The sequence below is a fragment of the Ovis aries genome, chromosome 3, assembly GCF_016772045.2.
Source record: "Ovis aries strain OAR_USU_Benz2616 breed Rambouillet chromosome 3, ARS-UI_Ramb_v3.0, whole genome shotgun sequence".
Taxonomy (NCBI): domain Eukaryota; kingdom Metazoa; phylum Chordata; class Mammalia; order Artiodactyla; family Bovidae; genus Ovis; species Ovis aries.
The window spans coordinates 31,117,437-31,130,371 of NC_056056.1; the positions used below are offsets into that span (position 1 = coordinate 31,117,437).

Sequence of the window (12,935 nt, forward strand, 5' to 3'; positions counted from 1 at the left end):
GCCTGCAAATGTGCCTTTCTCTTCACCACAGGCAAATGGTGAAATGTTTAGAACTGGGTCACCTGGCTTATCTTCTGCCCTCACTGAGATTAATTCACAAATGTCGCATTCAGAAGGCAGGCCAGATGCCATTTCAGTGCCTCTTTGGATCATTTCGCCTTTTCCTTACAGGGCCCACCCAGCAGCCGGGACCGTCACAGTCACTTATCTGAATTTTAAATAAGTCACAGCTCATTGCACCACCTGCCCTTTCTCCCCGAATTCAGAGCAGGGGTGCACAGGCCACGGCACAGGATCCCCGTCTGACCTGCCTGCTCCTAGGAGCTCCCTGGAGGTTTCCACAAGCCCCTAATCTTCTGTCCCTTGCCCCAGGATCTCTTAAACAAATGTTATATGATCAATTATTTCATTGGCCTATTTAATTGATTTATATGCACTTTTAAAAGCTTTACACTGCACAGGGAAACACATCTATCATAATCCTTGACTGAACTGGAAAAAGGAGAAGGGAGAGAGGGAATTAAAACTTATTGAGCGCTTATTATGTGCCAGGTAATACACAAGCTACTTTGCATACATTACTGAGTTTAATCCTCACAACTGCCTTGTGAAGTGAGTATTTTTTTTCCCTACTCAGTAGATGAGGAGACTGAGCCCTGCAGAGGTGAAAGGGCCTGCCCAGAGTTACAGAGCATCAGCTGGAAGAAGCAGGATTCAACTGCAGTTCTGAGTCCAAGCCAATATCTACCTCAGGATTTAAATATCAAATGTTTCTGTAAAAAGTTATGAATAAGAAACTTCACCCATTGTCGTAGCATGGTTTCACTGAGGAAATAAGATCCAGTTGGCATTGCTTCCCTGAACTACATCTTTAACTACAACTGAAGGTGCCCAAGTGCACCATTTCACACCAGTGCGGGGAGGGGAGGCAGGAGGAAGGGACGGCTCAGGGATAAGGTGGGTTGCCATTTCCTTATCCAGGGAATCTTCCCGACCCAGGGATCGAACCTAGGTCTCCCACATTGTAGACAGCCACTTTGCCGTCTGAGCCACCAGGGAAGACTCTAGAAGCTAAAGTGGGGCTCAGAGCCTGAAAACAGCCAGTTAGGCACTGCCCTGAGCTGGCAGAACAGACGCAAGTGCTGGTGTCTGGGCAGGGTCCAGGGGAAGGGACAGCCGACCTGAGGCCCGAGTGATAAGAGGAGAAGCCCTTTACCTTCCTTTCTTGACACAGGTGAGCATCGCCAGTCCAATCATGTGGAGCCCCAAGACCAAAGTAAGGCTTGGTCTCCTAGTCTGGGTTCTCCAGAGAAGCAGGACCAATAGACATAGAGATGATACATAGACAGACAGACAGACAGACAGACAGATAGGATATATCTACAGAGAGAGGTTAAAAGGAATTATAAGGAATTGCTTAGTGACATTATAGAGGCTGACAAGGCCCAAGAACTACAAATTTACAAGCTGGAGATCCAGAGGAAAGCAATAGTAAAGTTCCGTTTCAAGTTCAAAGGCCCAAGAAGCAGAAGAGCCAATGGTGTAAATTCCAGTCTAGTCGAAAGGCAAGAGAAGGCCAATGTCCCGATTCACAGGCAGTCAGGAAGAAAAGCATTCCTTCTTATTCACAGGGAGGTCAGCCTTTTTGTTCTATTCAGACCTTCAACTGACTGGATGAGGCCCATTCACATCAGGGAGGGCAATCTGCTTTACTCAGTCTATCAACTCAAATGTCAGTCTCATTCAAAACACCTTCACATACCCAGAACACATCCAGAATATGGTCTGACTGAATATCTAAGCACCTCGTGGTCCATCAAGTTAACACATAAAATTAAACATCACACTTGGGAGAGTATTTACCCTTTTACTAAGTAGAATCAAACTGCTGAGTTTTTTGATGTCTGCATCTATTTTGTAGTTTTTCTGTCTCTTATTACCAGACTGTCACTGCTGATACCCATGGCCCCGGCCCATGGAAGGACCTCTCCTCACTTCTAATGCACTCTGGGTTTGAAAACAAGAGGGCTGCTCTAGCTGGAATTTAAGAACTTGAATGAATACACAGACTTGGAGGTAAAATGCTTGAGATGTAGAGCAAATATTTTGTGACATCTCTTTTATCTTCTCAAAGGGAACTTTTTTTCTATTCTGATTCTTAAAGCTGTGATCTAGATAAGGCAAGTTACCAGATAATATGAAGACTTTCTGTATGAGGACTGAAATAATAATAGAGGGCAAGTCATAGACAGCAATGTTTTGACAACTTCAGGGGGCAATTTGGTATTCAGGAATCACAAAACACAACAAATGTGAAAACAGGCAGCTAAACAGAACTGATCCTCCCAGCTTTTTTTGGTCTCTTTAAATTATCCCAGGAAGAATAATGTCTTCCAAAGCCAACAGAATGAATCTTCACTGTGACTTCTCAGGCAATAAGCTAGTCAGGTCCTAACCAAAGAGTTTCTGGAAACAATGGGTTTTACTCTTAAAAATAATCAGAATATTTAATACTTAACACACACACAAGAAGTAGCAACCATTCAGCTTGGCACCATTTTATCAAGTGTGAGTGTCAAATTTTTTATAGCTTCAAATTAACAACAAGGAACTGTAATTTTTGTGTTTGTTTGTTTAAAAGACCAGTGGAGATTTTTCTTTTTGCTTGTTTAAGCTTCATTTAATTCAAGCTCCAATCTGCCCCTCTTTGATTGCATTTCCAAATCCTAAATAAAAGTGATAACTCTTTCTGCCAATTGTAACAAACTGCTGGTGCCAGTTATTGCTTTTTGAAAAAAAAAAAAAAAGAAGGCAAAAGCAAAAAAAAAAAAAAAATCTCTTAATACTTAGCTGACAGCTTTATCCAAAAGGGGGGAGAAAACCCTGGCCTTTCAAAGCCACCCGATATATTTGTAACAACCTCTTTACTGAGTTCATGTATCTTCTTTATTGTTCTTCATAAACAGGCTATTGGATCTCTCTAGCTTGCAATGTGAAAAATGAAAGAATTTCCTCCCATCCATGCCTCTCTCATCTCATAATTGTTTTGTTCTGAGAGGTAGGGGAGACCCGTATAAATGTCTCTGCTATTTTATTTGTCCTCTCCAAGCCCATTCATGCTTTTCTCCAGGGCTTTTGACTCCTGTTCTGTTTCTGCCTGAACCTCCATCTGCTTACTGTTCTCCGCATCAAACCCCACTAAAGTGTTTGAGATTTCATTTCAGAGGGTGATGTAAGAGAGATAAGAGTCAAAGGCATTTGAAAAGCCACTTTCCAGCGTGTCTGTGCTGGGTAGGTTGGAGGGGGAGGCACAGCTCACCTGACATCACAGAGAACATCCTGGCTCAGGTGTGCAGCATCCACTTCTCTTCTCTGTTCTTTCCGGAGGGCCCTGCGGCTGTGCCTTCTGCTCCTGCTGTTGCAGCTTCAGAGGCTTCTCCATCCCTCTGAGCTCCAGCCTCATCGCCGTCCCCCTGAAACTGAGGTCCGCCCACGACAAGAACAGCCCTTGTCAGGAACAGGCAGGTCTGACAGCCTGTGGAGCGGCTTGCTGGGGAAAAGGCAAAATTTTTCAATGTGGTACATTGTCCTATAAAGGTAGGAGATGCCCACTCCAGGAAGAGGTTGTGGAAAGGAGTCTGCAGCGGGTGGAAGCTCTTCACTAAACTTTGATTCCTTAATGATAGGCATCAGAGTCAGCATCTCAGACTTGAGTACTGGAGCAGTCCTATGTAAAGGAGAAAAAACCAAAACAAAACAAAACATGAATACTCATTAGTCAGGCTTGGCTGTGATACTGCTGTGTAACAAATAATCCTCAAATCTCAGTGGCTTACAACAGACATTTCTTCCTTTTCACTCTTGGATCCATAGGTTAGCTAGACTCGGCTGGACATGGATTAGGTCTGCTCCATGTATGTCTCCATCATGGAACTGTGAATTACACAGGATATATGGATCTCATGGTGCAGACAGGAGCAGCAGAGGGCAAACTCAAACGTTCAAGCCTGGGCACACCCCCACTTCTGTACACTGGTTACATGGCCACACTGGAAGTGAGTGAGGCAAATATACCAATATACACTATCCTAAGGAGGAAGAGACAGAGAAGGCGATGGCACCCCATTCCAGTATTCTTGCCTGGAAAATCCCATGGATGGAGGAGCCTGGTGGGCTGCAGTCCATGGGGTCGCTAAGAGTCGGACACGACTGAGCAACTTCACTCTCACTTTTCACTTTCATGCACTGGAGAAGGAAATGGCAACCCACTCCAGTGTTCTTGCCTGGAGAATCCCAGGGACAGGGGAGCCTGGTGGGCTGCCGTCTATGGGGTCGCACAGAGTCGGACACGACTGAAGCGACTTAGCAACAGTAGCAGCAACAAGGAGGAAGAGAAAGGGATACTGAGTGATGATTTGTTCAACAACAATCCTCTCACCACAAATACACACACATAGACACAGGGTCAGAGAGAACTTCTTTCCAGGGAGGCAATAAATCCTGCAGAACAGAAGTTGCTTGCTTTTCCTATCTACCCACGGCTATTAGCAGCAGCTCAACAAAGATATTTCTGGATGTGGGACTGAAAGTAACTTTAAATGCCACTTAGTCCTACATCTTCACCAAGGGAAGTTTTTAGTAACAGTTCCCATGATGGGAGGCCACGTCCTTCAAAGAAATCCATTCCAAGCACACAAAATGAGCCTCTACAGTATGACAATGCCTCAGATGTTAGTGGCCAGCTCTTAGGGTATCACCTAAGCCTTTCCTTTTCTGAGTGAAAAGCCCTGCGTTTCTTTCCCTCAAGGGCCACGGTTTGCAGTCGGGCTCCTCCAGGCACGTGCTCTTTGTTAACGCCTTTCTTATATTGAGAACACAGCCCAGAACTGCAGAACCACAACACTGTGTTGGCAGAGTGGGGTGATCCTTTTCCCCTTCCCAAAGACGGACCACTCAGGTTGAGCTTAAAATCATCTCAAGTCAAGACCCTCTTACAAGTGTTGCTGAATCACTCACTGGTCAACTGCATATGGATTGCTCATGACACGACCTGCTTCTGCAAGGCGCTGGGGACACAGCGGTCAACAAAGTTGGCATACATGGTCCTGGCTCTCATGGAGGCTATTTGGACAGACAGAGAAGAAATAAGCACAGAGACAAAAAAAAAAGAAGAAGTAGAAAATGGAATAGACAGTGGGAAGAAGGAGAAGGGAAAGCTGTGTGAGATAGAATGGCAGGGGAAGGCCCCTCCAAAAAGGCGGATCCTGAAGCCCAGGAAGAGGGCCAACAGGGAGAGGGCAAAGAGGACCCCCTGGAAGCTGCCTGGGCACGAGGCAGCCCGTGGGGTTGAAAGATGGAGAGGCGAAGGCAGTTGGAGGCAATGTGGAAGGTCCTGGTTGAAAGATGGAGAGGCGAGGGCAGTTGGAGGCAATGTGGCAGGCCCTGGTGAACAGGGGAGAGGCACAAAGAGCAGGCAGAGGGTCAGCAGGTCTGTTTGGCCGTGAAGGCAGCAGGGTTAATTCTGAGAGATTGATGCTTTAAGCAGCAAAGGGCATGATGCGACAGGGATCTTGAACGAGGTCCCTGGCATTCCGAGTGTGTGCATCTGAGTGTGTGTATCTGTGCACGTGGATCCATGCAGTCCTTGGTGGAAAGAGGGCACAGCTGGAAAACTTGATGCCATCCCAACTGAGTGTCTCTTTATAAATATGTGTCCCATGATCCAGCCTGTTGGTCAATAGCCAGCTTTTTCTCATGTCTCTGTGCCTCCAACATGGGTCAGGCCAGGAGGAAATGTGACTCAGGTGAGCAGCAGAGACCCTCAGGCACATCACCTGAGGTAGAAAAAGTACAAAATCCTGACAGAAGAACTTTAAAGCGGAACCTTCAGCAGCCATGATTTTCAGGAACAAATGGTTCGCTTCTTCCTAAACAGCCAGCCCAGTGTCGAGGAACATATCCTGGGTGATGAGCAACAGGGGTACAAACCACACCCTCAGGAAACAGAAAGGCAAAGCACTATCCTAACCAGATGAGCCGGAGCCCACCTGCAGTTACCAGACACCCCTGGAGTCTTGTCCAACAGGGAGGTGGAGGGCTCTGTGCCGTATTTCTGCCAGACTCACCAGCGCGTGCATGTGACCCCCACTTGGTGGGCTGGTGCTCTGCCCTCCAGGGTAGCCCTGCTCCCACCTTCTCCACCAGGCATCACCACGGGCCACCACACAGGTCTGGACCACAGGGACAGGATGGGAGGAGACCAGAGGACCAGTGAGGAAGTAGGGGGCCCTTTGAGCAGAGCCCAGGGTGCAAGGACACTTGAGAATCTGACCTATGGGGATAAAGGAGTAGCTGTCAGCACCGATGAGACAGGCAGAGGAAGTGCTATGGGCAATCAGAGGCTGAAAGTTACAAGAGCCCACATGTAGGAGGGTTCTTATATATGCAGGAGATACCTGCTGATCTGTTAGGAGGCCAGGAAGACCTGGCAAGGCTCACCTGACCAAAAAAATATATATAGATGGATAGAGATATCAATAGATATAGATTATACAGATAGATAGAGATACTGATACAGGTGTACTTACCCCAGAAAGCACCTATTTTTTCAGTGAGTGACCTTCCCCAAGGAGAAAGGTACTCTGGAAAAGAGGGTAACGACTGAGACCCACACCTGGGGGTGGGCACAGCTTTTGTGGAGAACAGAGGTAAGTTCAGTTCAGTTCAGTTCAGTCGCTCAGTCACGTCCAACTCTTTGCAACCCCATGGACTGCAGCACGCCAAGCTTCCCTGTCCATCACCAACTCCCAGAGCTTACTCAAACTCATGTCCATCGAGTAGGTGGTACCATCCAACCATCTCATCCTCTGTAGCCCCTTATTCTCTGCCTTCAATCTTTCCCAGCATCAATGTCTTTTTCCAATGAGTCAGTTCTTTGCATCAAGTGGCCAAAGTATTGGAGTTTCAGCTTCAGCATCAGTCCTTCCAATGAATATCCAGGGTTGATTTCCATTAGGATTGATTGGTTTGATCTCCTTGCAGTCCAAGGGATTCTCAAGAGTCTTCTCCAGCATCACAGAGGTAAAGAGAGGACCAAAAGATGCTCTGTCTTATCCCTTGCTTTTCTCTGCCTCCTCCACTCCCCCCCGCCCCAACAGGCTCAGGAAGATTCTGCCTTCATCTTGTCATGTCCTTCTTTACTTCAGCCTCCTGATCTTGCCTGAGTAATACAAAGACTTCAAGGGTCAAATCCAAGTAATCAAGAAGGAGGTATTTCAAACTTCTTATCCTCATTACACTTTTCAGAGAGAAAACAGGTTTTAAAGCAATATGTATGGTATAATCCTATCTTTAAAAATATATTCAGCCCAGTTCAGTTCAGTCACTCAGTCATGTATGACTCTTTGTGACCCCATGAACCGCAGCATGCCAGGCCTCCTTGTCCATCACCAACTCCTGGAGTCCACCCACACCATGTTCATTGAGTCAGTGATGCCGTCCAACCGTCTCATCGTCTGTCATCCCCTTCTCCTCCTGCCCTCAATCTTTCCCAGCTTCAGGGTCTTTTCAAATGAGTCAGCTCTTCGCATCAGGTAGCCAAAGTATTGGAGTTTCAGCTTCAACATCAGTCCTTCCAATGAACACTCAGGACTGATCTCCTTTCGAATCCACTGGTTGGATCTCTTTGCAGTCCAAGGGACTCTCAATAGTCTTCTCCAGCACCACAGTTCAAAAGCATCAATTCTTCTGCACTCAGCTTTCTTTATAGTCCAACTCTCACATCCATACATGACTACTGGAAAAACCATAGCCTTGACTAGATGGACCTTTGTTGAAAGTAATGTCTCTGCTTTTTAATATGCTGTCTAGGTTGGTCATAACTTTCCTTCCAAGGAGTAAGAGTCTTTTAATTTCATGGCTGCAGTCACCATCTGCAGTGATTTTGGAGCCCAGAAAAATAAAGTCAGCCACTGTTTCCACATCTATTTGCCATGAAGTGATGAGACCAGATGCCATGATATTAGATTTCCGAATATTGAGCTTTAAGCCAACTTTTTCACTCTCCTTTTCACTTTCATCAAGAGGCTCTTTAGTTCTTCTTCACTTTCTGCCATAAGGGTGGCGTCATCTGCATATCTGAGGTTATTGATATTTCTCCCAGCGATCTCAATTCCAGCTTGTGCTTGTTCCAGCCCAGTGTTTCTCATGATGTACTCCGCATATAAGTTAAATAACCAGGGTGACAATATACAGCCTTGACGTACTCCTTTTCCTATTTGGAACCAGTCTGTTGTTCCATGTCCAGTTCTAACTGTTGCTTCCTGACCTGCATACAGATTTCTCAAGAGGCAGGTCAGGTGGTCTGGTATCCCCATCTCTTTTAGAATTTTCCACAGTTTATTGTGATCCACACAGTCCAAGGCTTTGGCATAGTCAATAAAGCAGCAGTAGATGTTTTCCTGGAACTCTCTTGTCTTTTTGATGATCCAACGGATGTTTGTAATTTGATCTCTGGTTCCTCTGCCTTTTCTACATTATTTATTACTAAAATGGGCAGAGCATTTCTATGTGCTTATATAGAGACAGGGATGGAGAAGGCAATGGCACCCCACTCCAGTACTCTTGCCTGGAAACTCCCATGGATGGAGGAGCCTGGTAGGCTGCAGTCCCTGGGGTGTCTGAGAGTTGGACCCGACTCAGTGACTTCACTTTCACTTTTCACTTTCATGCATTGGAGAAGGAAATGGCAACCCACTCCAGTGTTCTTGCCTGGAGAATCCCAGGGACGGCGGAGCCTGGTGGGCTGCCATCTATGGGGTCGCACAGAGTCGGACACGACTGAAGCGATGCAGCAGCAGCAGCAGCAGCAGCAGAGACAGGGAAAAAAGTCTGATAGAAAACAGAGGATTTTTAGGGCAGTGAAACTGTATGGCGCTAGAAGAGTGGGCGTGTGTCATTCCGTTGTTGTTTAGTCACTAAGGCATGTCTGATGCTTTGTGACCCCACGGACTGTAGCCTGCCAGGCTCCTCTGTCCATGGGATTTCCCAGGCAAGAATACTAGAGTGTCTCCTTCCCCAGAGGATCTTCCCCACCCAGGGATTGAACCCGAGTCTCCTGCTTGGCAGGTGGATTCTTTACCACTGAGTCACCAGGAAAGCCCTGCATGTCATTATGCATGTTTCCAAATCTGTAGAGTATATACCAGAAGTGAACCCCGATGTAAGTGAACCCATGGGCTCTGAGTGATAATGATGCATCAGGGTAGGTTCATCAACAGTAACACCTGTCCCCTCGGGGAGGTTGATTATGGGGGAGGCTGTGCATGTGCGGGGAGGGGGGCATGGAATATGTGGGAGCTCTCCGTACCTTCCTCTCCATTTAAGAGTGAACCGAAAATCACAGTATCTTTTTTCTTTTAAAGTATAACCTTTTACATGGAATCTAGAAAAATGGGCCCGATGGACCTATTTGCAGGGCAGGAATAGAGAATGGAAACGTGGGCTTGGGGGGCGGGGAGAGCAGAATAGGATGAATGAAGAGAATAGCATTGCTATACACACACTACCATGCATAGCTAGCGGGGAGATGCTGTGTAGTTCAGGGAGCCCAGCTCAGTGCTCTGTGATGACCTAGATGGGTAGGAAGGGGGGCGGGCAGCCAGAGGCACACTCCCGAGGAAGGGGATATGTGTGTGTGTGTGTGTGAAAGTCACTCAGTCGTGTCCAAGTCTTTGTGACCAGATGGACTATACAATCCATGGAATTCTCTAAGCCAGAATACTGGAGTGGGTAGCTGTTCCCTTCTCCAGGGGATCGAACCCAGGTTTCCCACATTACAGGCAGATTCTTTAGCAGCTAAGCCACCAGAGAAGCCCCGGATATATGTATACATATAGCTGATTCACTTTACTGTACAACAGAAACTAATACAACATTGTAAAGCAACTATCTCCAATAAAAAATAAAAATTACCTTATGTATTTAATATATACATACATAATTTTTATATTTGTAGAAGCTTAGCAGATATTTATCAGACAGATCACAGTCTTCTGAGTTCATTCACTCCCTTGGATATTTACAGGGACCTCCTATGAGAGTCACTTAACCAAAAGTGAGCATTAGGATTTAATTAATTTAATATAAGTGATTTTCTTTCTTCATTCTCTCTTTTTTGCTTATCTTCATTTTCTCATTTTTTAAGTCAACATGCAGTGATAATGAAAGTGAAAGTGTTAGTCACTCCATTGTGTCCAACTCGTTGCGACCCCATGGACTGTAGCCCGGCAGGCTCCTCTGTCCATGGAATTCTCCAGGCAAAAATACTGGAGCGGGTTGCCATTTCCTCCTCCAGGGGATCTTCCCAACCCAGGGATCGAACCCGGGTCTCCTAGCAGTGCAAGCAGAGTCTTTACCATCTGAGCCACCAGGGAAGCCCAACAGTGATAATGAACCAAAGCAAAAGAGCTTCAGAATGGTTCTCCTCCACCCTCTGCTCCTGCTTCCTTCTCCAGCTCTCATAGCCCAGGCTAGGCACCTGGTGGAGAGGCCTCAGACTTCTGCTATAGTGTTTGAATGGGAAGTCCCTGCTCCGCTCTTGGCCCTAGAATCCCCTTGTAGCTCAGAGGAAGCCCCACTCAGCCTCCCCAGCCCCCTCCAGGAACACCGAGGGCTAGGATTTGGGTGGCTGTGCAGAGCCCTGTCATCTCACCACGGTAATATGGTTCTCAGTTCATGCAGCACTGGAGAGGCAACAAAGGAGATAAATGGAATTTCTGCTCAGTGAGTTGATGATAATAATAAATAAGGCCTTTTCTCCAAAGGCTTGAAATCTGTTGGCTCATTTCAATGCACAAAATTATTCATTTAAAAAATCCTCCCCACAGACTTGAAATAGGTGAGGGATTAGTAATCATTAACCCCATTTTGCAGATGGAGAAATCAGGACCCAGCAGGAGCTGGAGCTCATAACCACCGGCAGAGCAGGTGTCCTGCCTCCCTGGCCAGCACCCTTTGTGAAGAGGGGGCGATCGTAGCCTCGATCTGGCACTGGAACCCAGGCCCAGAAAGTGATCCTTGCATCCCCGAGAGTCCAGGCTGCATTCTCCACCTCATCCTCTAAAGGCATCCCTCCTCAGACCCAGAGCTCCCGGAGGACCCAAAAACCATCTCTTCCTATCTCTCTGTCCTCCCAAGACTGAACAGACACAGGGCAGAGTCAACACACCCCTTCTGCCGCCCTGACACTGACTGTGCTCAGGACTGGGCCCCCTAGGCTCCCGATGCTTGGTGACGGATGCTGCACAGATCAGCTGAACAGTGGCAGAATATCTTCTCTGGTCCCGGCTCTTATATTTGACAGAACACCGCCCAGGGAGGCCGAGGCCGTCATGTGGCTCTGAGCAGGGAGAGGACATCCTTCTCCAGCTCTGCCTTTGCCTGTCAGAGCTTCCAGCCTCAGGTAACCATGGTAATCACCAGTATTAACCACGGCAGAGACAGGAGCCTCAGCAGGCCGGCTCTGACCTGCTCCCACAGCAGACGGTACGCCGGCTCCCGGCAGCACGTCGGGTGCCCGATCGCCCCTCTGCTGCCGGTGTGTCTACTAAACCCAGGAGTCAGGGCTGGAGGGAGAGAACAGGCCCTAAGCCTCTCCCACCGCCAGCAGAGCCGGAGTCAGCCAAAGGTCGAGGATGTGGCCTGAGGATGCAGCCACGATGGTGGTGGCCAAGGACCAGGCCTTTGTGCCCTGCACTTCCTGTCCTGTCCCAGCCCTGCCTCCAGAGATGGCAGCTACCAGCCGTCACCATGGGAGGCCAGTCTGACCTGAACTCGTGGGAGAGCTTCGTGGCCGGAAATGAGGGGCATGCACAAGTAACCTTTTGCTGCCCTCGACCTGAGGGCCATGCCAAAAAGGCCACGGCGGAGCCATTCTTGCGAAACGTGGGTGCTGCCTCTCTGACCCACCCCCACGGTGCTCATCAGCTCCAGGGGCACCGCGTTTGCGACATTAGGAGACCCTATCCCCAGGTCTCTAACACCAGCTACTACTCATCCTCCCAGCCCAGCCTCAGCTTTTTCCTAAACCTGCTCTTCATCCTTCCCTCCTATGAAGCACTAAACGTTCCCCCTCGCGCCCGCCCCAGGTGGCAGAGAGCTGAGAATCTGCGCAGAACACGGGGCCTGTCCCTTGCAGCTCCGAGGGCCAGGGCAAGCTCCCCGCGGGGGACACAGGAGGCCTTTGCTGGGTCCTCGGACACGGGGAGCAAAGGACAGCTGCTGAGATCCGCCAGAATCCCCGCTGCAGCCCCCGACACCCCCTCCACCACCACCACCAGGGTTTGCAACAGGCCTGAGGCCGCATCCCGTATACTCAAGGGCTCTGCAAATTCGCGACAAACAACAGTGAGGATGTTTGAGTCCAGCTGCTTCTGAGAAATCGTTACATGGGAAAGGTCCAAGGAGCGCGTTTCCCAAAAATCCCCAAGCCCCGGCGGCCGCCAGGTCCGGCTGCAGCTGGGAGCCCAGCGCGGTGGCGGAGAACAATGCGGCGCTCCCTCTAGCGGCGAGCATCCCGTACTGCGCCCGGGGCTCGCCGGCGAGCCTTCCCGCCGGCAGACGCTCCCGCCTGGACCGCGCGCCTCGCCGGAGGGAGAAGTGGTGACCTGCTCACTTCCCCAGGCGAGGGAAAAAAACGTGCCTCAGCGGAGGAGCCCCTCCGGTCTCAAGCCGCTCCCAGCCAGAAGTTCGCAGCAGATCCCCTGCCCCGGGGCGGGGAGGACGCCGCCAAGCTGCCTTGGGGCGGCCAGGAAGGCTGTGTGACCCGCCCCAAACTAAGCCCCTGCAAGGTCTCTGGGCAGCTCTGCCAAGACGAGCAGTCTCATCTTTCTGGCACTGACTGCGTAGGAAGCCACTCAGGACCACCACCCCACAAC

The 12,935-nt window shown here is 48.8% G+C and overlaps 1 long non-coding RNA gene across 2 annotated transcripts in view; it reads right to left on the bottom strand.

Moving 5' to 3' along the window:
• LOC106991039 (uncharacterized) overlaps positions 1-12,935 on the bottom strand; it is a 481,826-nt gene that overhangs the window by 434,094 nt on the left and 34,797 nt on the right. For both annotated transcript variants that reach the window (XR_009599770.1, XR_009599769.1), the window contains exon 2: positions 3,320-3,727. This is a non-coding gene — a long non-coding RNA (uncharacterized LOC106991039). The remainder of the gene's footprint in view (positions 1-3,319; positions 3,728-12,935) is intronic.